At 34.8% G+C, this 21,699-nt stretch overlaps 1 protein-coding gene and 1 long non-coding RNA gene across 7 annotated transcripts in view; one reads left to right on the forward strand and one right to left on the reverse strand.

Moving 5' to 3' along the window:
* The window catches only part of LOC149796317 (uncharacterized), a 145,575-nt gene that overhangs the window by 105,319 nt on the left and 18,557 nt on the right, over positions 1–21,699 (reverse strand). For 3 of the 6 annotated variants that reach the window (XM_089960970.1, XM_089960966.1, XM_089960965.1), the window contains exon 2: positions 9,014–9,215. The exons of 1 other annotated variant lie outside the window; for it this stretch is intronic. The gene's annotated coding sequence lies outside the window, so the exon portion shown is untranslated. Of the gene's footprint in view, positions 1–9,013; positions 9,216–20,165; positions 20,187–21,699 lie in introns of those variants that run through there. 2 more of the 6 variants (XM_089960967.1, XM_089960968.1) reach the window with 2 other exon arrangements.
* Positions 12,630–21,699, forward strand: part of LOC149796318 (uncharacterized) — a 29,834-nt gene continuing 20,764 nt past the window's right edge. Inside the window, exon 1 of the long non-coding RNA XR_016421659.1 lies at positions 12,630–12,976. This is a non-coding gene — a long non-coding RNA (uncharacterized LOC149796318). The remainder of the gene's footprint in view (positions 12,977–21,699) is intronic.

Here is a 21,699-nt window from a genome sequence, read left to right on the forward strand (position 1 = left end):
GAATTTGTTCTGGATTAATTTGGAACTGGTGTCCTTTAACAGTCATGCTACAATATCAGATGGCTGACTAGCATTCGTTGTTTTAAGAAAGTTATGATTTGTAAAATTGATGATTATTTATATTGTACCCCCACCCACCATGAAAATGATGTCAACATGGCCTATTATATATCTGTATATGGCTTTTTTCTGCTTGTTTCTCCAATACTCTTACTTCTCTTACAACAGTAATAGAATTTCAATGTTCTGCATTTGTAACAAGTAGAGTGTGTCACTGATTAGTAACAAGATTTATAACAAGTAGACTGTGTCTCTGATTAGTAACAAGATTTATAACAAGTAGACTGTGTCTCTGATTAGTAACAAGATTTATAACAAGTTGATTGGGTCTCAGACTAATTATTAAACCAGCAGGTTCTGTGTCTCTGATTAACTTGAAACAACAGACTGTCTCTCTGACATAAAGCCTGCCATTGAAACTGCACCCCTAATATCAGTTACTGAATTTGAAGAACACACTGACAAAACATTAACTGGCCTGTATGAAGAAAATGAGAGCAATGACAAAGAAATCCAAGTTTCCATGGTAGACCTTAATTATTTCACATTATGGACAGGTTATGACGATCATCATGGATTGTGGATCAGAGTAAATGGATTAAGTTATATTGCCCCAATTACAAAGTCACAAACAATATAATAATGTAATAATGGGCACACACTACAATGTGTGAACTTGTCTGTTGGCAAAGCTACAGCTTATTAACACAGTGCAGAATGCCCTTTTCAAGCTGTACACAATGCTGTTTAATATCCACTATAATACATTCATATACAAGTATTGTGAAAGATAAAGAATAAATTTCTGAGTGCAGACAAGGTGCTTCATAAACTATGTACAGTTTAATGATAATAATTTTGAAGAGAGAGAGGAATATTCTGCTTTTAAATAACCAATTATTAGTTTTTTTCTGCTATTAAAAATGTGAGAAATACTGATTTATATTTTTCATTCAATCAGTCACTTTTCAATTGTTTGCTTAATTTAACAGGTTAATAAACAACAAAATATACATACACAGCATTATCAAAAAACTCTACTAGAACTTATTTAGTACAGTACATTCTCTCAATCCACTTGAAAAATACTGCTTATCTGTGAGTATAGTTACTAATTTGTTACATTTGAATCCAATTATCCTTTGTAAGACAACGACATAAAAATAAAACATTTTATTGCCAAAGAACTCAAACAAAATGCGTATTTATACAGGGTTTAACAATTATGCCAACAATGTGAAATTAATTAAATTATGTCCATAATTGCCCAAACAGCACTGAACCTTTGGCAACTAAAGCTAAGCTTAAAGTCAAATGAACAAATTTTGGACTAGCACAATTAAAAGCAATATTCTTAGAAGGTTAACTGCCTGAACATATACATGTACACAGCTTAGAAAAAGGGTGAGGCCAAGTTCTGTATGTGCAGATTGGAAAAAAGTGTTTTCTTTATATATATATATATATATATATATATATATATATATATATATATATATATATATGTGTGTGTGTGTGTGTGTGTTGTTGTTGTTGTAGGGTTTAACGCCATTTTTCAGCACACAATAAAGTATACATGGCGGCCAATAATAATGGTGGAGGAAGAACCCGGGGAAAAATCCTGGAAAGAACCACCAACCCAGGAGAAGCTACTGGCAAGCTTTCTCACATACCCACACTGGCTGAATCCGAGACTCGAACCCACGCAGTCAGAGGTGAGATGGCAATGATCCATAATGGAGAGCGCAGACCACTCGGGGACCCATATATATATATATATATATATATATATATTGCTAGCAGTTAATTTCTCCTGACCATCCATCATATCATCTTTTGTAATTCAAATGAAATGCATAATATTACACAAACTAAGTTGGGGTATCATCGCCAGATGCAATTGTATTCACTGTACAATAAATAGCCTCCAGTTCTGAGTGTAGCTATTGTTTTAGCTTTATCTAGGTATATTTCTTATTCATACTCAGATCACCATCCACCCACCCCTAGTTTAATTTGTACTGTACTATGCAAAAGCTGAATACACTGTATCTATCAACAACACTTTGTATCTCACACAAAATAATAATCGCACTGACTGCTATTAATACATGTCTTCATATCTGTCATGGCGTTAAACAGGTATCCCTGGTAGAATTTATTTAACTACTCTGACTGAGAAATGGAAGAGGTTTTACCTTCAAAGGTTGCAAATCCCAACTATTTCCTGTCTATATTTAATTGTTCATCCTATTCTAAGTTTCTCGCAAACATTGTCACTGTTCACTTTCAATACTGCATCGATGCCGACTCATTCAACTTTCAATACCGCATCAATGCTGACTCATTCAACTTTCAATACTGCATCGATGCCGACTCATTCAACTTTCAATACCGCATCAATGCAGACTCATTCAACTTTCAATACCGCATCAATGCAGACTCATTCAACTTTCAATACCGCATCAATGCTGACTCATTCAACTTTCAATACTGCATCGATGCCGACTCATTCAACTTTCAATACCGCATCAATGCTGACTCATTCAACTTTCAATACCGCATCAATGCCGACTCATTCAACTTTCAATACTGCATCAATGCCGACTCATTCAACTTTCAATACTGCATGAATGCCGACTCATTCAACTTTCAATACCGCATCAATGCCGACTCATTCAACTTTCAATACTGCATGAATGCTGACTCATTCAACTTTCAATACTGCATCAATGCCAACTCATTCAACTTTCAATACTGCATCAATGCCGACTCATTCAACTTTCAATCTATTTAAACCCTGGACCTCCTTAACTCAACAGGTGTACTCCACAACTTGACCTATGGGAGCCCCAAGTGGCCGAGTGGTCTAAAGCGCTCTCCGTTATGGATCACTGCCATCTCACCTCTGTCTGCGTCGGTTCAAGTCTAGGATTCGGCCAATGTGGGTAAGTGAGAAAGCTTGCCAGTAGCTTCTTGTGGGTCGGTGGTTCTTCCTGGGGTTTTCCCAGGTTCTTCCTCCACGATTAATACTGGCCGCCATGCATAGTCTATCATGTGCTGAAAAATTGCATTAAACCCCACAACAACAGCAACAACAACTTGACCTATGCAAACCTACCCACCCAGTCCTACCCATTACATACACTTCCATAAAAATGACGTCAGCACATGTACACTTCGGTGAAAACTTATGATTATTGTCAAACATCAGGAGCAGGTGTATATATCATGTCATTTTGCTCTAATGGTTAATATCTGAAGGACTGATACTAAATGATAATTATAATCACTATTATCAATACTGACTGGCCATGTACCTGTTCCATGGGATTATACTGTACTTGTGTACTGAACTGCCTTCATTCTGTACTTGCATTGTTAATGTTCTTTTAATTACACTGGAAAATATCAGTGTGTCTCATATTGTGATGTTGTTTTATTCAGTAATTAACAATAGTAATAAACACATACTGATGTCTAAACAGTTATAATCATGTAAAAAAATTACATTTACATCATATAAATTCTTTCTTGTATAAACAAGTGGTTTATTCTTCAATTATAAAAGTAATTACTTTTTAAATCATTCTTATGATGCATCCTTTCACTGAATGTAGGCACAGAACCCAATCTTGACAAAATGCATTCAACCCACAATCTTGGTATTCAAAGTCTGGAATCTAAATACTACTTGAGTCATACAGTGAGTTTGGTATTACAGCAATTACGCTTGGCGCTCAGCATTAAGAGGTGAGTGTCAATATGACTGAAAAATTGTTAAAGCTATGTTAAAAATCCAAAAACACACACTTACAACCAACATTAATCCCCCCATTAAAATGTAATTATCTCAAAAAAAATACATGACTTTCTCAGAATACCAAGTTGATACCATTTATAAGAAACATCGAAATGATGCAATTCAAACTTGCATTTTTAGACATGGAAATTACAACTGCATGAAATAAGGATTTTCCTTAGAGATAATCCTTTTTCTCTTCAACACTTTGCCTTTAGCTGGGAAGTAAAACTTCTAGGGTGAGTGGGACTGCAGGGGCTAAGTCTATTAATTGGGAACAAATTCTTCGATAAGAAACAAAATGTTCAGGAAAAAAATTGCTAAAATTGGATATTCTGTACGAATTTTAAATATTTTTTTTCTGGGACTTGCCTGCTCCATTAGTGACACCAAAAACAACTTACCTGGCTCTTACAAAATTCATCAAATAAATTAAATATGCATCATTAATATGATGTCAGGTTCTAAAATGAAGTGTAATGCAACACTAAAATGGCAGGGAGATTTTAACATTTTCAAGCAAGAATAAAATTTTATAAAGTTCCAAAAGAGAGTGCAAGTAATACTTTATCACCAAAGAGATTTTATGGTGAGAAAAAGTTTAAGACATTGCATAAATTAATGTCAGAGCAGGATGAATTAAATAAAGTTACCATCATCAGTAACAAATGTTGAGGATGAAAGTCAACGCATATAAAAAAATCATGGACTGTTGTAAAATAGAGATTGTTAGAGAAACAAAATTAGTGACAATTCTGGGAATAGGGTAATATTTTGCTGAAAAGATGGGTCTATAATTAGTAGGGGTGAAACGATACACCTGTGCCTTGTATCAATACAATTCATGATACGTAGCCTGCAAAACAATAAATATTGATACACATATGAACTTGATGGTCGTTCTATCTTTGTAAGGTAGTAGGTGTTTTTTCATGTGTGTGACATTTCCAGAATGTAGACTACAGATAGACATAGCGCTATCATATATTTACAATACTTTCGAACAGACTACCTGTTGGTTTTAATAAGTTTTATCTAAAGGTTTTAATCCATATAATGGTGGCTCCTTTTAACTCCCTTTGTTTTGTACAACATTAATGATTTTTGAAAACATATTATTGCCAATTTCATGTCTCAGTTACACCTGGAAGTCAACTGATGTTATCTGCAAAACAGAAAAATAAAACAATTTCCTCGTGCAAAGAAAATCTCACCTAGAACAAATCCAGGCAGGGAATAAAGTTGAATACCAACAAAATCTATCACACTGTATTTCCTGCAGATGCATAATACTGCTGCAGCCACAGGTACTTGTATTTGTTAATGAAGAAGGAAAACTACTGACCACACCCAGTATGATTCTACAGTTTTCTTTAAACTTACACAAGGTGATAAATTTGAGCAGTTTGAAATCTCTCCCATCACTCATTATATGCTAATTTCATTTATTCCACCAGCACCTTCATTCACTGGTTAAATATCTCTGCATAAAAAAGAGAAATTCCAAACTTGTTTCCCATGCACAACTTGAGGAGAGCCGATGACAGGATTTTATCTTAAGGGAGACCTCCCCCTTTATCAAATGAAAAAAGGAGGAGAGGAAGAAATGGTCATAGGTCAATAAACTTCAATATCTGTCTCTCTTTCTTTCTGCTCCACTTTCTTATAGCTTACCTGAAATCAACATCTTTGACGATATCACCTCTAGTTGTATTAAGGATTAATCTGTTAATTAATTCTCAGCATACTCTGCTCCTTTTCTTTGTATCAATATTGTTGCGTGCTTCTTTCTGAAGGGGCATAAACATAGCTAGCTTTGTCAGCTTGAAGATGTTGGGAAACTGATCTTTATGACTGTACAATTTTCCGGAGATCACAGATATTATCTTTTGAATACATCTGCTTCAAAGGTGGATTTTTCACTACCATAAACTTCCTTTTTTAAAACAGTAGCTTACTGACTACTGTGCCAAATTTCTTATCTGTTCCACAATGGTGTATAAGGGCATTTAGTCCATCAATGCTTGTGCAGACAGAGGTATTAAAACCCTTATTTTATTCAGATTATCTTAACCCTGGTATGGATACATATATTTAGTTTTGTTGCATATGATCAGCAGGGCAAATTTGATTAATTAAAAAAATGAAAATTGCATTATGCTTTTAAATTGTCTGTATTTTAACTAGGCTCACTATTCTGCCCTTTGTAGATTTAATTTTGAAATACCACTGAAAGGGCCATTCCATCTATTTTCTGTCCATCCATCATGTACATCTGACTCGTATTTAACACCATTTTGGGCTCAAAATCACACACTGGTGTCTCCATTAACCCTTTCCCAGCTCCAATAATCTGATATACTTCATAACTTTAAAAATTAGCGTCATCATCACTATCATTGGGGAGTATTTGCTGAATGAAATTGTAATAAACCATGCCAGGAATCAACATTTGGGGTTTTCTAGGTAGCCTGTATTTTAAACACTTATTTGTAAAACTTTCTACATGAATGGTTCAAACTACACCATAATTTTTATTCCTGGGCATGTTGTTCAAATCAAATTTAGTTTCACAACCATTCATGTCATGCTTGAGGAATCCAGATGTGAACAGTTGCTATCCCAAAAAAACAGATGTCTCGACAAGAATGGTTAAATAAAAATGTATACTTCACCAAGCACATTTTCATATGTGGGACTTTCAACGAATTTAAGGGAGTTTTCATTCGCGTTTCACTGTTCTCCAAGTGCACAAATTCAAATTAGTGCAAAAGCATCTCCGCTTAAGTACTTGACATATCTAATGACTTTTCCACAAAGTTTCTCTATTGCTCTGCCAATGCTTCCTGTCTGTCATGCAGAGAAGAAGCTACATTGATTTCTGATTGGTGGTTATTGTTTAACCTGGAGCGGAACAAGCAATAACCACAAATGAGAATTCACTGTAACATATTTCAATGTGCAACACACAGGTACCACAGCTTTCAAATCAAGCAAAGGAGTAAAGATACAATTCAAAAAATAAACCTCGCATGAAAGAGGTTATTAAATGACGAGCCAAGTACTTCATTATACATGTGGAACACATTTGGAATGTATAGTATATGCTGAACATACTTCTGGGTTAAGATAATTAGCTTGAAGTGGGGGGGGGGGGCAGATTATGAACCATGTCACTTTGTGTTAACTCAAAGATGGTGAATGGGTATTCTCAAATAATCTTTATCATTTTTGCTAATAAACATGACAGCCTTTGACTGCAAATGCTGTTTCTGATGGATTATAATTTTACAGAATAATGAGGCAACTAGTAATAATTATTCAAGACTGCTGAAGACTAAAATAACATGCATACGGTAAGTATCATTTTGTATCGATTCTCCTTCCCTTATATTGATATATGTATCATTTCAGCAAGAGTACTGATGCATCGATATAGCGATGAATCGTTTCACCCCTAATAATTAGTTATTTGGTTGGTCTACAGGGCCCACCAATCATATACTGTATGCAACATTTGTGGACATTTGGAAATTTTTAACGTATTTTTAACAATTTTCCAGTCATATCGCTATGATGTCTGCAGTGTGGCAGTCTATAGTGATGTCTAGCACTGGGGCATCATGCCACAGACATGCTGTATCATGTCCCACCCAGTCACATTATCCTGATACCAGGCTGACCAGTCCTAACACTGACCTGTTAATGCTTAGCACCAAGCGAGGCATCTACTAGTACCATTTTTATAAGTCTTTGGTATGACTTGGCCAGTGTTTGAACACACAACCTCCTGCATCTGAGGCAGATGTTCTAACCAGTTTGGCCACCAGAGTGGTCCTGTATGTAATGTTGGTACATGCATGTCTTTTGGTACATCCAGTAATGACATAAAGAGACTGAGATAATTAAGAGAAGAGGAATTAAATAAATGGAGTGGTAACACAATTCTCTGAAAATGATGTATCTAGTTTTGTAGCATAGCAACTCTTGGGCAAATGGAAAAGTGCTTCATTATGGCGTATTTATATAACCAACAATGGTCTACTATGATTTTAGTGATTTTTTAAAAACACAAATGAGGCCCTCACACCTCCATAAAACTATGATCATGTGTCTGGCAGTTCTGGCCTGTCCAGGTGGGTTAGAGGGTTTAAGGAGTTGGGGAACTCAGTGTAGTTGTTGTGGATTTAACACTGTTTCTCAGCACATGATAGGCTATACATAGAAGCCAGTATAACTGGTCAAGGAAGAACCTGGCAAATTCACATTAAGAACCACCAACCAACAGGAAGATATTGACAAGGTGGCAGCAATCAGTAAAAATGAGCACTTTAGACCACTCAACCACATGAGGCAACTATCAATGTAGGATCATTTGAATTAAAAAAAAATGACAATGGCATTTTTTCTGCACTTGGTCTTTTTTTTGAAAGTTAGATGACAACCATGAACATTAACTGAAAGTGAAACTTATCTTTGCATAAAGGAATCTTACCAGCTTACAAAGTTTCAATGTTTGGGAAAAATGATACCTTTGAAAAAGAAAACTGGTAAAATCTAAAGGATAGGAGGTTTTTTCTACAAATCTTCAGTTGCTATTCCTTTATAGCATATTTCCAGTTCCCAGGTCCAGACAAACCTATAAAGTGTCTGATGTATGTGCACAGGCAACCATGTATGGACTTGAGAAGGATGTCCAAAGTGCAGTTCAGATAACTGTTTAGAAACAAATTATTTTCATTTAGATCATGAATTTTAAATTAAAAACCCTACTCACCCCATGCCCTTAGCTATGCATACATACAGGTGAGAAAGGGACATGAAGGCATCCTTAAAAATCATGCCATGTTCACTGTTTTCTTCACATTATGCATGCCAGGTATTCCATTATCCTATCAGAGTCAACCTTTCTATTTTATCTTCATTTAAGCTAATGCACACAATCCAATATTATTGGAGACCCTGTCTTATAAACATGATGCAGGCCAGGTATATCATTCCCAATATGACTCAACCTTTTTTGTATGAAGCTGCAAAAGACAGTTCAATAAGGAAGTACTCTTTTTACTTCAGGAAATAAAAACAGCCCAAAAATACCAGTAAATCAATTAAAATATATTATAAAGGATGCATTACTATTAGAAAGCTTACCTTTCACTTATAATGTGTCACTTCAGTCAAACTTCAATTAACACTGACTATCATGCCAATGTTGTGACCCTCAACCTTAGTGCCCAACACAAAAAGAACTCTGCAAACTGATCTTACAGCATGGCAGAATCCACTTCAATACAGTCTGCTCTGTGACTGGTAAACAGGCAAGGCACACAACTAGCTATATCACCTGATTCTCCTGAAAAGAAGAACTTTATATAAAATATAATTTAGATTTTCTTGTAGTTTCATTCGTTACTGACAAACAAGTACATACAAGCTTTGGCAAATTATGATTTCCAAGAATAAAAAGATGCAATCAAAAGAAAAAATGTAAATCTTCCATCCATTCATTTGACACAATGACAGGTGATACCAACACTGACACTGTACTTGTAAGTACAATAATACTCTGCTCGTAAGTCCTTAAAGACCTCTAATGTTTCCTACTCTAACTCAATCTAATTCAATTCAGATCCATCATAATGCAAGTATAATACAATTCTTACAAACCTGAATAGAATTCTAACTCATTCTAATACAGGTACAATACAAGTCTAACCCATTTAAATTCAATTCCAGCAAATTCTAAAACAAGTACAATATGACTGTAACCCATTTTAGTACAAGTACAATACCATTCTAACCCATTCTAATACAATTCTAGTCCATTCTAATGCAATTCTAACCCATTCTAATACAAGTCTAACCCATTCTAATGCAATTCTAACCCATCCTAATACAAGTACAATACAATTCTAACCCATTCTAATGCAATTCTAACCCATTCTAATACAAGTACAATACAATTCTAACCCACCCAAATGCAATTCTAATCCATTCTAATGCAATTCTAACCCATCCTAATACAAGTACAATACAATTTTAACCCATCCTAATACAATTCTAACCCATTCTAATGTAAGTGCAATTCTAACCCATCCTAATACAAGTACAATACAATTCTAACTCATCCTAATACAATTCCAACCCATTCTAACATAATTCTAACCCATTCTAATACAATTCTAACCCATTCTAATACAATTCTAACCCATTCTAATACAATTCTAACCCATTCTAATGCAATTCTAACCCATCCTAATACAAGTACAATACAATTCTAACCCATCCTAACACAATTCTAACCCATTCTAATACAATATATAACATATAATATACTACATTGACAAAACAATGTTTTGTTCTGAGTGCATGCAAAAATAATGAGTTTGATATGTCATAGAAATACGTCAAGGATGTCAAAAAAACATATGCCATATCAAACAAGTTCTTTCCCCCCACTAGGAATAAAACACTTACTTGGTTTTGTACTTACTACATATCCCCTCTGTATTCACACATTCTTTTCAATATCTTACACCCCAGTACATTTTTAAAAAAAAAAGGAATTAGGCATTTGGCATTTTATGAAAGATATTGTACAACTGTTATGAATATTTAATTTGCAGTGTTTGTTAGTTAGGTTTTTTAAATATTTTTTTTATTTTATTATACACTATTGTAATGAACATTGTATGTTGGACTTAACCTTGTCCAAAATCAAGTTTATTTTCTACTTGACCTGAATTATTGATTTTTGTTATAATCCTGTAAACAACTAATACAAAGATAAAATATTCTCTATATGTGTAGTTTTAATATTAGGTTCATAATTAACTGATGTAAACATGTTTATTGGATCTGGGTCTAGGTTATTGGGATTAACCTGGCATACCTGACATAAAAATAAATAACTGGTCGGAAGACAGTGGTATGAAGATAAATGCAGCCAAATCAAAAGCAATGATTATAGGTAGTTGAGTAAAAGTTGAGAAAATTATTTCAAAGTAATGATAGAAGGAACGGATATACAACAGTCTCAGAATGAAAAACTACTTGGCATTATGATGGACCATATCTTGTGCTGGAAGATACAAGCTGATAAGGTCGTTAAAAAAGTTAATCCACTGCTTTATCTACTGAACAGAATAAAATCTTATCTCCCTCAAGAACAGTGCAAGATATTCTACAATGCCTATATCATGCTACACCTAGAATATTGTTGTTCTGTCTTGGGTAATAGTGGTATAGAAAATCAGGAAAGATAACTGAAATTTCAAAAAAGAGCTGCAATAGTTATTCTTGATGCTGATTTACATACACCAGAAACAAATCTTTTTAAAGTGGCTTCCATTTCAACAAATCTTTTTAAAACCCTCAAAGTGGCTTCCATTTCAGCAGAGAACTCAATTTCAGAAGGGTTTACTAGTCTATAAATCCTTATATGGTTTAGCTCCCGATTATCTTACATGTAATTTTAAATTTGTTAAAAATGTACATATGTCTGAACTAAGATCCATCTCAAATGACAAGTTATATTTACCTAAACCAAATTCAGAGTTTTTAAGAAGAGTTTTGCTTTTCTGGAGCCAAACTATGGAATTTCATACCAACTTATATAAAGTCCACTGACACATACCAAGTTTTCAAAAACTTCTTAGTCAACATCTACAGAAACAATCATTTGTATGATTTGTTTAAATCAGTACTACTAATTTTTACAACATTGTTATCATGTACTCACCTATAATGTTTTACACATGTTTACTACTATTTGTATGAATCCTGTATATACCCATCATTGAAGCCTTGTACATATTTTATTGTAACAGTAGATGAATTGTCAAGTTTAACAGCATTTGTTGTCTAAAGACACATCATCTTGTAAACATTGTGCATTATATATATATATATATATTTGTACATTAGTGTCATTGTAGAAGGCCTTATGGAAGATAGGTCGGTTGACCAAATGAGCTTCTTCTTTAAATAAAGTCATTATTAATATTACATGTATTATTATTATTATTATTATTAGCAACATAGTCAAGGTTATATATTATAATTTTAGTAGCAGACTTTCTAACTAACATTTTATTTTGTAAACACTAAGAAGTTTCTAGAAGGTTGTTTTCATTTGGTAATAGTTGTTTGTTGGAAAATGCTAATTGTGACCTGAAATAGAGGACTATATAATATTGTCACTGGAAAGATCATTCATTTGTCCTTTAACATATGAGCAGAATGAAGTTATTATTGTGTACAGTATTTGATCAGGAATTACAAAAAAAATTTCTTTGGAAATACAAAAGCGTTCTGATAACATTCTTGGAAATAGAGACTTGAATTTAAAATGAAATTTAAAATACGGATTTCTTCTTTTCAACAAAAGACTGTTTGTACAACAACACAATACAGGCCTCCAAAGGCACATCAACACATTCTGCATTCGATTACTACTAATGTTTATTCAGAACTTTAAATTATTAGGATATGAGTCTGTAATTCTAGGATTATTTTGGATTTAATTCACAATACTGTAAGTTCCTTTTTTATATTTTCACTTTGTATTCTAGCAAAGTAAATTATTTGTTGAATTTTACAAGCTGTTGCTTTTCACTCTTTTCTGTCACTTCCTTTAAGAGCATTGACTCATAATACAACCCTATGACAAATCACCATGTATGTAACGGGCTATAGCTAGATACATACCATGCAGTTGTGTCATCTGTCTGCATTTCATATATGGTGATTTACTCCACGACTTTTATGATGTATGGGACATATGAATGGTTATATACTGCAGTCACTGGCAAGTGGATTTTTTTCCATACTTCTCATTATAACTGAACACAGGTTTTGGATTAGTTAGTGTTATCATTATTGTTATACTGGGTTTAACACCATTTTTCAGCACCAGATAGGCTATAAATGGTGGCCAGTTTAACAAGTGGAGGAAGAACCTGGGAAAACCCCATGAAGAACCACCAACCTACAAGAAGCTTAAGTAGCCATGATAGCCAAGCCTGAGACTCAAACTCTGTGAGGTGAAATGATAGTGATCTGCAATGGTCAGTGCTTTAGACTACTCAGCCACTCTGGACCCCTTCTGGATTAGTAAGTGACTCTTTTTCTTACATCTTACTTACTGAATACATAAAATCTACTACCAAGCAAATTTTCATGGTAACTAACAGTAATTAAATACATATACGTTAAATTTTATACAGAAAAATCATTAAATACTCTCAAAGTCTGTTTTTATTTAATACTAGAAATTATTGATGTGTTTAACTTTAAGGTGATAATTTAACATATTTTATAAGAAAACAAAGATTCTGTATCTTTTCTAACAATTTGTGGACTAGATTTTTAATAGTCACTTGGATTTTTTTAACAAGAAAATGTGAAGCAATATTGTCATGCTTTCTTCTACTTATTTCTACGTGCACAGTTGCATAATTTAAAATGTAAACACACATCCCTACAAGTGCTCCATGATGAAAACGTCAAAGCCACTGTAACCAGATGTAACTGTTCTAAATTTGCATCAGTCAAAATAGCTCCTGCTCTGTGATACATCTACCTGTATGTTTCAAATGTTTGTCAGTTTTATCCTCAGATTTACTAAACAAATTCAATTCCTCAGTAATATCAATAGACAAATTCAATGTTACTCCACTTAAACTTGCTCCTTAAAAAAAAAAAAATTTAAAACAACTTCCACAAACTATCACTGAAACTTTGAAGCTGAAATGGATTTTGGGTATGTTCGGAATATTATATGATTTATATTTTGGAATTTCTCTTCTGTGTCATCACTGCTGTAGGTGAAAAAGAGATCAACTATGCATAGTTCAAACCTTTTTGTTCTTCAGTGTCCTAGACCGCTTTTGTTTATGCCCAGAATTCAGCACGCTGTGGCAATTAGCTAACTCATTTGAAGTTCAAATGTTGTAGCTGTAGTTACTGCCCCTTCATTATCTGTTTATCATGACATGAATCCCGGAGTCATTCTTAATTTGTGTGGAGATTTTAAATGTTCAGAACTAGGTTTCAGTGGCAAAGTACTTGGTGTGTGTGTCTCTCTCACATATGTTTGGAGACACTTTTGCACACCAGCTTCACCCGAGAACTTTCTGTCAAGCATTCAGTCCATAGTATTGTTTTCAACCTCAACTAACTCAGATTTCTCAGCAGTAGATAGCATGAAATGCCCTGCTTGTTACAGTTTAGGGTACTCCTCCATTATCTCCAGCAGCAATAAAAGTCCTTTTCACCCAATACCCAATATGATTGCATTTCTTAAAATTACAAATGTGTTTCTGCATTTTTGAATAATGTAAGATAAATAGTAATAAATAATTCCCAATATTGTACAAGTGGACTATTATTGACTATTTCACGTTGTAAACACAGGGGCTCATATCACTGCTTACAGTTTACCAATCATACATCTACTATATAATAACTACTTGTAGTTATTGTATAGTGCTTGTATGACTGGTAAAATGTAAGCAATGATATGAGCCCCTGTGGTTGTAAAGTAGTTCCAGGATAGGTCAGCAAAACATAAATTTTAGGTGTTCAATACAGAATCACAGATTGAACATCTGTATCAAAAATGGGTATGTAATAACACATTTTAGCCCATTCTATTCCAATTCTAATTCAATCTGACTCAAAACTGGATTGAGTACATCTTTGCTAGCCAAGGTTTAGCCTCAAACCCACATGACACCCTCCATCACCAGGCTGAGCCTGCATGTTTTATTATACAAAAATAAGATTTTCTGCCAGGTGTGTTTTTCCTCAATATGGGAACAAAATGAGAAGGATTGTGTGTACAGATAAGAAATGTTAGTATGGACAGATAATGACTAGTTATGGACAGATAATGACTATATGCATGGACAGATAAGAAATGTGTGCATGGACAAATATGACTATGAACAGATAACGACTATGTATGGACAGATAAGAAATGTTTGTATGGACAGATAATGACTATTTATGGACAGATAATGACTGTATGAACAGATAATGACTATGTATGGACAGATAAGAAATGTTTGTATGAACAGATAATGACTATTTATGGACAGATAATGACTGTATGCATGGACAGATAAGAAATGTATACATGGACAAATATGACTGTATGAACAGATAATGACTATGTATGGACAGATAAGAAATGTGTGCATGGACAAATCTGACTGTATGAACAGATAATGACTGTACAGATGGACAGATAAAAACTGTGTATATGGACAGATGACTATGGACAGATAAATGTGTGTATGGACAGATAATGGCTATGTATGGACAGCTAAGGACTGTGTGTATGGACAGTGTATGGATAGATAAGGACTGTGTGTATGGACTGATAAGGTGTGTGTGTATGGACAGATATGAACTGTGTATGGAAAGAGGACACTGTGTATGGACAGGTAACGACTGTGTGTACTGACGGGTAAGGAATGAGAATTTGCAGCTTAAAGTTAACAACCAATTTTCACTGATTATACTGATGCATTTGCTTGGCAAGATTCCCTCCTATCATGCCTCTACTGTACATTCATAATAATTGATCAATCTTGCCAATTTTCCTTGCATATAAAGCCATCAAGTAAGTCCAAGCAGTACTATTAGCCCACTTGCAGTGCATAAGATCTGTTTCAGGCTTACCATAATTTGATGTGTGCAACATGCACCTTGGTGTAGAACTGACAACATGTTTCAAACACACGCAAATCAAGAAAATGCTGCAGGATCTGATCATGAGCATTCAGAAATTTAAAGTTCTTGAATTTTTATTGTCATAATCTTTCAACAGGTATGCTATGGGAGCTGAATTAGCAACAGCCATCCTATTAAATGGTCATGGTTTCTTTCGTAATACAATGTAAATTATGTAAATTTCTGAGTAAACAAAGATTATACGTTCCACAGCTAGTCTAACACAAAGTTCGGGTTAAAATACTGATGCAGAAGAATGTTTGTCAATACAAATTGCAACACAGTAGGATACCAATGAATACAGAAATATTGGTTACCTTCTTGTACTCAGGTGTCCTGATAACACTGGTCAACAGTGAAATCATTACTGACTTGAAAAGGCCCTAATCTGTAGTATTTTGGTGTGCCGAACACGAATATAACCGTGAAAAATTTGTATTGGCTCTCGTTTTGAAGATATTCATATACCTCATTTTCTATGTTTCACTGTGTAAATTTCTCCAGTAGGACTGCAGCAACATCCGGAATAATGATGTAACATTGCATAATACCATCATGCTCACATCATCCACAGTTGATTGCATCATTTTCTGATGCAATGCAATACTAATGCCATGCGGCTGCTGAAGTAAGTTGACGTCAGCAGTGTACTATACATGTGTAGGCCTATTATACTAATGCCAGGCGGCTGCTGAAGCTGACGTAAGCAGTGTACTATATAAAGCCCAATCAGATAGGTTCAGCATTTAAAATATTTTAGACGTTGTGCGAGACAGTTCAAGCTACTGTTACATAAAACTTATTATTTTATCCATTTACGTACAATAAAGAACAGTAATGCCTCGAAAGTGTGTTAATACCGCGGACAATTTTTGCTATATTTGTGGGGAAGTGACATTTGCCAACCAGAAGAAAAGTATCAATTCTCAAGTGAAGAAGGCATATCATCTTTACTTCGGATGCAAGGTTGGTGACCAAGACAAGCCTTGGGCTCCGCATATATGCTGTGCTACATGTACAACACAGCTTTCACAGTGGTTGAATTGCAAAAGGTCATCAATGCCGTTTGCAGTCCCAATGGTGTGGAGAGAGCCAAGCAACCACCTAAATGACTGTTACTTCTGCTTGGTTCCTCCTCTTTCCGGCGGAATAACGAAGCAAAAGAAGTCGAGAATAGTCTACCCAAACATTCCGTCTGCATTGAGACCAGTTCCACATGGTGAGGGACTTCCTATTCCAGAACCTCCAGCAGAATATTCTCTTGATTCATCTGACGAAGACAAAGGTGAGTCGACCTGTTCTTCTCCTGCTCCATCAGCATGCAGTGATCCAGATTTTCACTGTGGTGCATCATCAACCCCACACAGAATAACACAGGAAGAACTAAATGACCTGATTCGTGATTTGGACTTATCAAAGAACAAGGCAGAATTGCTAGGATCAAGACTCCAACAATGGAATCTTCTAGAAGAAGATGTCACAATTACTGCATATCGAAAGCGCCACCAGCAATTGGAGCCTTTCTTCAGAAAGGAAAGTAATCTGATATTCTGTTCCGATATTGAGGGCCTCATGAATGCTTTAAAAATCACTCATGACCCACAAGAATGGAGACTATTTGTGGACTCTTCGAAACTGAGTCTCAAGGCTGTGCTTTTGCACAATGGAAACATTCTTCCATCTATTCCAGTAGCGTATGCTGTCCACATGAAAGAGACATACGATAACTTAAGGCAGCTACTGAATTCCATTGAGTATAACAAGTACAGCTGGCACCTCTGTGGTGATTTGAAGGTAGTTGCCCTTTTAATGGGACTGCAGCAAGGATATACAAAATACATGTGTTTCTTATGCGAGTGGGATAGCCGAGCAAAGGAAATGCACTACATGAGGAAGGAATGGACTCACAGGCAGAATGTAGCCATTGGAGAGAAGAATATCCAACACCCAGCTCTGGTTGAGGCTCAGAAAATCTTGCTACCACCCCTTCACATCAAACTAGGTTTGATGAAGAACTTCGTGAAAGCCATTGACCGGACTTTGCCAGCATTCCGATACCTGCATGAAAAATTCCCTCGACTCAGCGAAGCAAAGATTAAAGAGGGAGTTTTTGTGGGTCCTCAGATTCGAGAGCTTTTCAAAGATGACCGGTTCAACAACTTGCTGGAAGGTGACGCGAAACAAGCATGGAATGCTTTTCGCCTAGTTTCTACAAACTTCCTCGGAAATGTTAGGGCAGAAAACTATAAGGAACTAGTAGAAGACATGTTGATGAAGTATAAGAAACTTGGCTGCAATATGTCTCTAAAGATTCACTTCCTTCATTCCCATTTGGATTTCTTTCCTAGCAACTGTGGTATTGTTAGTGATGAACACGGCGAACGTTTTCATCAAGATATCGCAACAATGGAACAAAGATACCAGGGAAAATGGTCCACTACAATGCTGGCTGAACACTGCTGGACACTCCTCAGAGATGCTCCCGAACAGCTGTACAAGAGACAGGCGAAGAAATCTAAGATGTAGTCAATGACTTGATTTTTTATAGGTAGGCTATTACAGTTGACCTTTTACTATTGGAATGCATTTCGTTATGTAAACATTAATTTCTTGCAGATTACAAAAAAACTAGAGCCAATTTTGCAATTTGACTGTCATATTCGTGTTCAGCACATAAAAATTGATAAGAATTGACTAATTTTATTTCAGTAACATGACTTTTGTAAAAATTTGTTGTCCAGTGTAATCAATTAAAATCAAATCTTAAATTGTTGCTGGACCCCACGTGGCCAAGTGGTCTAAAGCGCTTGCCTTTACCAGTCACTACAATCTCACCTCTATCCACATAGTTTCAATAAATGGTGTTAAATGCAAAACAAGAACAAACAATTGCCAGCAGCTGGATTGCAAGAATCAATTTTAAAATAACCTGCATAAAAAAATTCCTGACCATAAAATTTAATTTTCATACATGAATAATAAAGCCTAGTGTATGGAAATCATCAAGTGCAACTATTCAATTTAGCTTCAGACATAGATTCCAGTATTGGTATATTAACCTCATCTGTCCCCCAAATATGGAAAACTGCAAAAGTAATTCGTATCCACAAATCTGGTTCTAAGGATGATGCTGATAACTTCCGACCAATCTCAATACTACCAAACTTGTCAAAATTGATTGAAAAACATGTCCATGACTCATTCATGTCATATTTAACCAAGCACTTGCTGTTACACTCTAATCAATCAGGCTTTAGACAGAAACATATGAGACTGCCTTGTTAAATGATAAATGGCTTCAAGCATTTGACCAAGGTATAATAATGGGATCTGTATTTGTAGATTTCAGGAAAGCTTTTGACATGGTGGATCATGAAATCCTTTTGAAGAAACTGAAAATGTACCAATGTGATGAAAGAACAGTAAGATGGTTTACATCATACTTAAGTGAGAGAACACAACATGTTTACATAAATAATGTTCTGTCTGAACCTGGAACAATTAGATATGGAGTACCACAAGTGTTCAATTCTAGGTCCATTACTATTCATTTTATTTTTTTATGATCCACCACTTTTACTAAGGGACTCAGTATCATCTACAGATCTCTATGCAGATGACAACATTGATCAAATCTTGATAGTGATGAACTATGTCTGACATGGAAAGATAAAAATTTGCAAATGGTCTGTCATGATAGACTACTTGATGTTTTGGTAGATAATAACCTATCATGGACTGAACATATCAATCATATCAGGAAAAAAGTCAATTCAAGTTTATGGCTTCTAAGTAGAATAAGACATTTTCTCCTAGAAAGGCACAGAAAACTATTTTATAACAGTTACATACAACCCTATTTAGACTACTGTAATACAGTATGGGGTAGTTCAAATGATAAAAACAGCAAAGCTGACATATCTTCAAAAAAGAGCATTTGGGCTAATATCAGTCCAGAAAGAAAGCAGGGAAAATTTAGCTGGTAGGTTAAAAATATTACCTATTAAAGACCGAATCTGTTTGAGAAAAGCCAAATTAATGTACAGGATATCTCATAATAGTGCTCCTGAATATTTACAATCACTATTCCAGTATAGGCTAACTGGTAATACTCCTCACCTGTGATCCATGTCTACCAAACAGTATAAAATTCCCAAACCAAATAAGGAATTATTTTTAAAAAGTTTTCAATACTCTGGAACTTTGTTCTGGAATAGTATTCCAGTTGAGATTAGAAATGCCCACTCTATTTCCTTCTTCCAAACCCAATATATCCAGTCACTTCAGATATGCAGCTAAAATAAATAAATTCCTTTGTATGAGGGCCTCAAGATAGATTAGTTCTTAGCAAATTGTATTAACCTCTTTAAATAAAGTCATTATTATTATTATTATTGTCAGTTAATTGTATGATCAACTGTAAATTTTAATTAATTCCATATACTACTACCTCTTTATTGACTCGCCTCCAATAAAATGTCCTGGTCTACGCATGCAGAATTAAACTTCATAAACAGTTAACTTTAAACAGATGGATAGTAAAGTCAATTAAGGCAGTACTTACAGTAAACACCAATGGTTGAAAAACTCAAAGACAAGAATGCATTAAAAACTTTGTCACATTTTCAGCTGATCAGTTTAAACGGTATTTACATGAATTGTACACATTCCCAAAGTAGATCAGCTGATGTTTACTCCTCTGTATCCATGTATCTGATTTGCCATGACTGATTGACTGTAAGCTGGTTAGGTTGACTAGAACAAATGTCATTGTTATTTCAATTGTGCATTTAACAGCTCCCAGATCTTTGTACCCATGTACACCTGTTAACATGTACCTGAATGCTGGACAACTTGTACACCTGTTAACATGTACCTGAATGTTGGACAACCCAGAGTTAAAAATGTACACATACTATTATTGTAATCTCATTTCTGAAATACAGAATTATAATATCTAATATACTTTACTCATATGCACGCCAATAAACTGGACATCTCTACAAAATCATATTATAATGTAAGTATAGGTCAAGTCCATGCCATTTGTCTGTCAATATGAGCACAATCAGCCCACCATACAAGAGAAATCAGCATTTAATTTCTAAATTTTATCCAGCATGGAGGTTCACTATTTTCTCATAAAAGGTACTGCACTATGACACATAAGTAAATTCTATGTTGCAAATTATCAAATTCCGAGTTACTGTTACATAAAAAACTTGCATCCCCTTATTTCAAATTTCATAACTCATTATTCCTTTGATCATTAAAGTTGGCCGGTTTGGCACTTCATAGCACAGCAACGTGAGTATGTTATTTTGTGCTGAGGCAACTGAAGTGCCTTGCCCAAGGACACAACATGGTAGCTGGTCAAATGGTAGGATTCAAACATGCATACATTTGATCTTTGAGTCCAATGACCTAACCAATGAGCCATAGTGACTCAACTAAACTTGTAGTGTCATAAAGATAAATAAATTAGCCATGTCAAATGACACATTCTGTCTTTTATCAATATGTTGACTGAGTTTGTGAAATGCAATTCAACCTCATCAGGCAGACACACTAAAGTATCAAACAAATAAAATAAACATACATTAACAGTACACCAGTGCCTGTTTGTAGGGCCAGTGCCATAAAATATGGGCTGTCCTGAGAGATCACATTCTCAAATGGCATTTGTACTGAAATCAACCCTGTGCTAAAAATACACAATGATGTCTCACTGTCACGCCCCTACGAAAACAAATTCATTACTTCATGAACAATCATGAACTATTCATGAATGTTCATGAACGTTCTTCAAATGTTCATGATCAGTTCATCATTTGAGTTCATGAACAAATGTTCATGAAAGTTCCACAACTAAGTTCATGAACACTTCAAAACTTTTGATGAAACATGTACTTGAAGTTCATGGACACACTGATGAACTTTTATGACTTATTATCTTTGAAGTTCCTGAAATGTCAGGAACTTGGTTCATGAACAATTCAAGTCCTTTGATGCACCACCAAGATATTTCTAAAAAAATGTATATTAAATATCTATATCATTATATTCATAAAATATTCATGAAAATTCATCACATAAAC

This window comes from Sinohyriopsis cumingii, chromosome 6 (genome assembly GCF_028554795.1).
Source record: "Sinohyriopsis cumingii isolate HCF-2022 chromosome 6, ASM2855479v2, whole genome shotgun sequence".
Lineage (NCBI taxonomy): Eukaryota > Metazoa > Mollusca > Bivalvia > Unionida > Unionidae > Sinohyriopsis > Sinohyriopsis cumingii.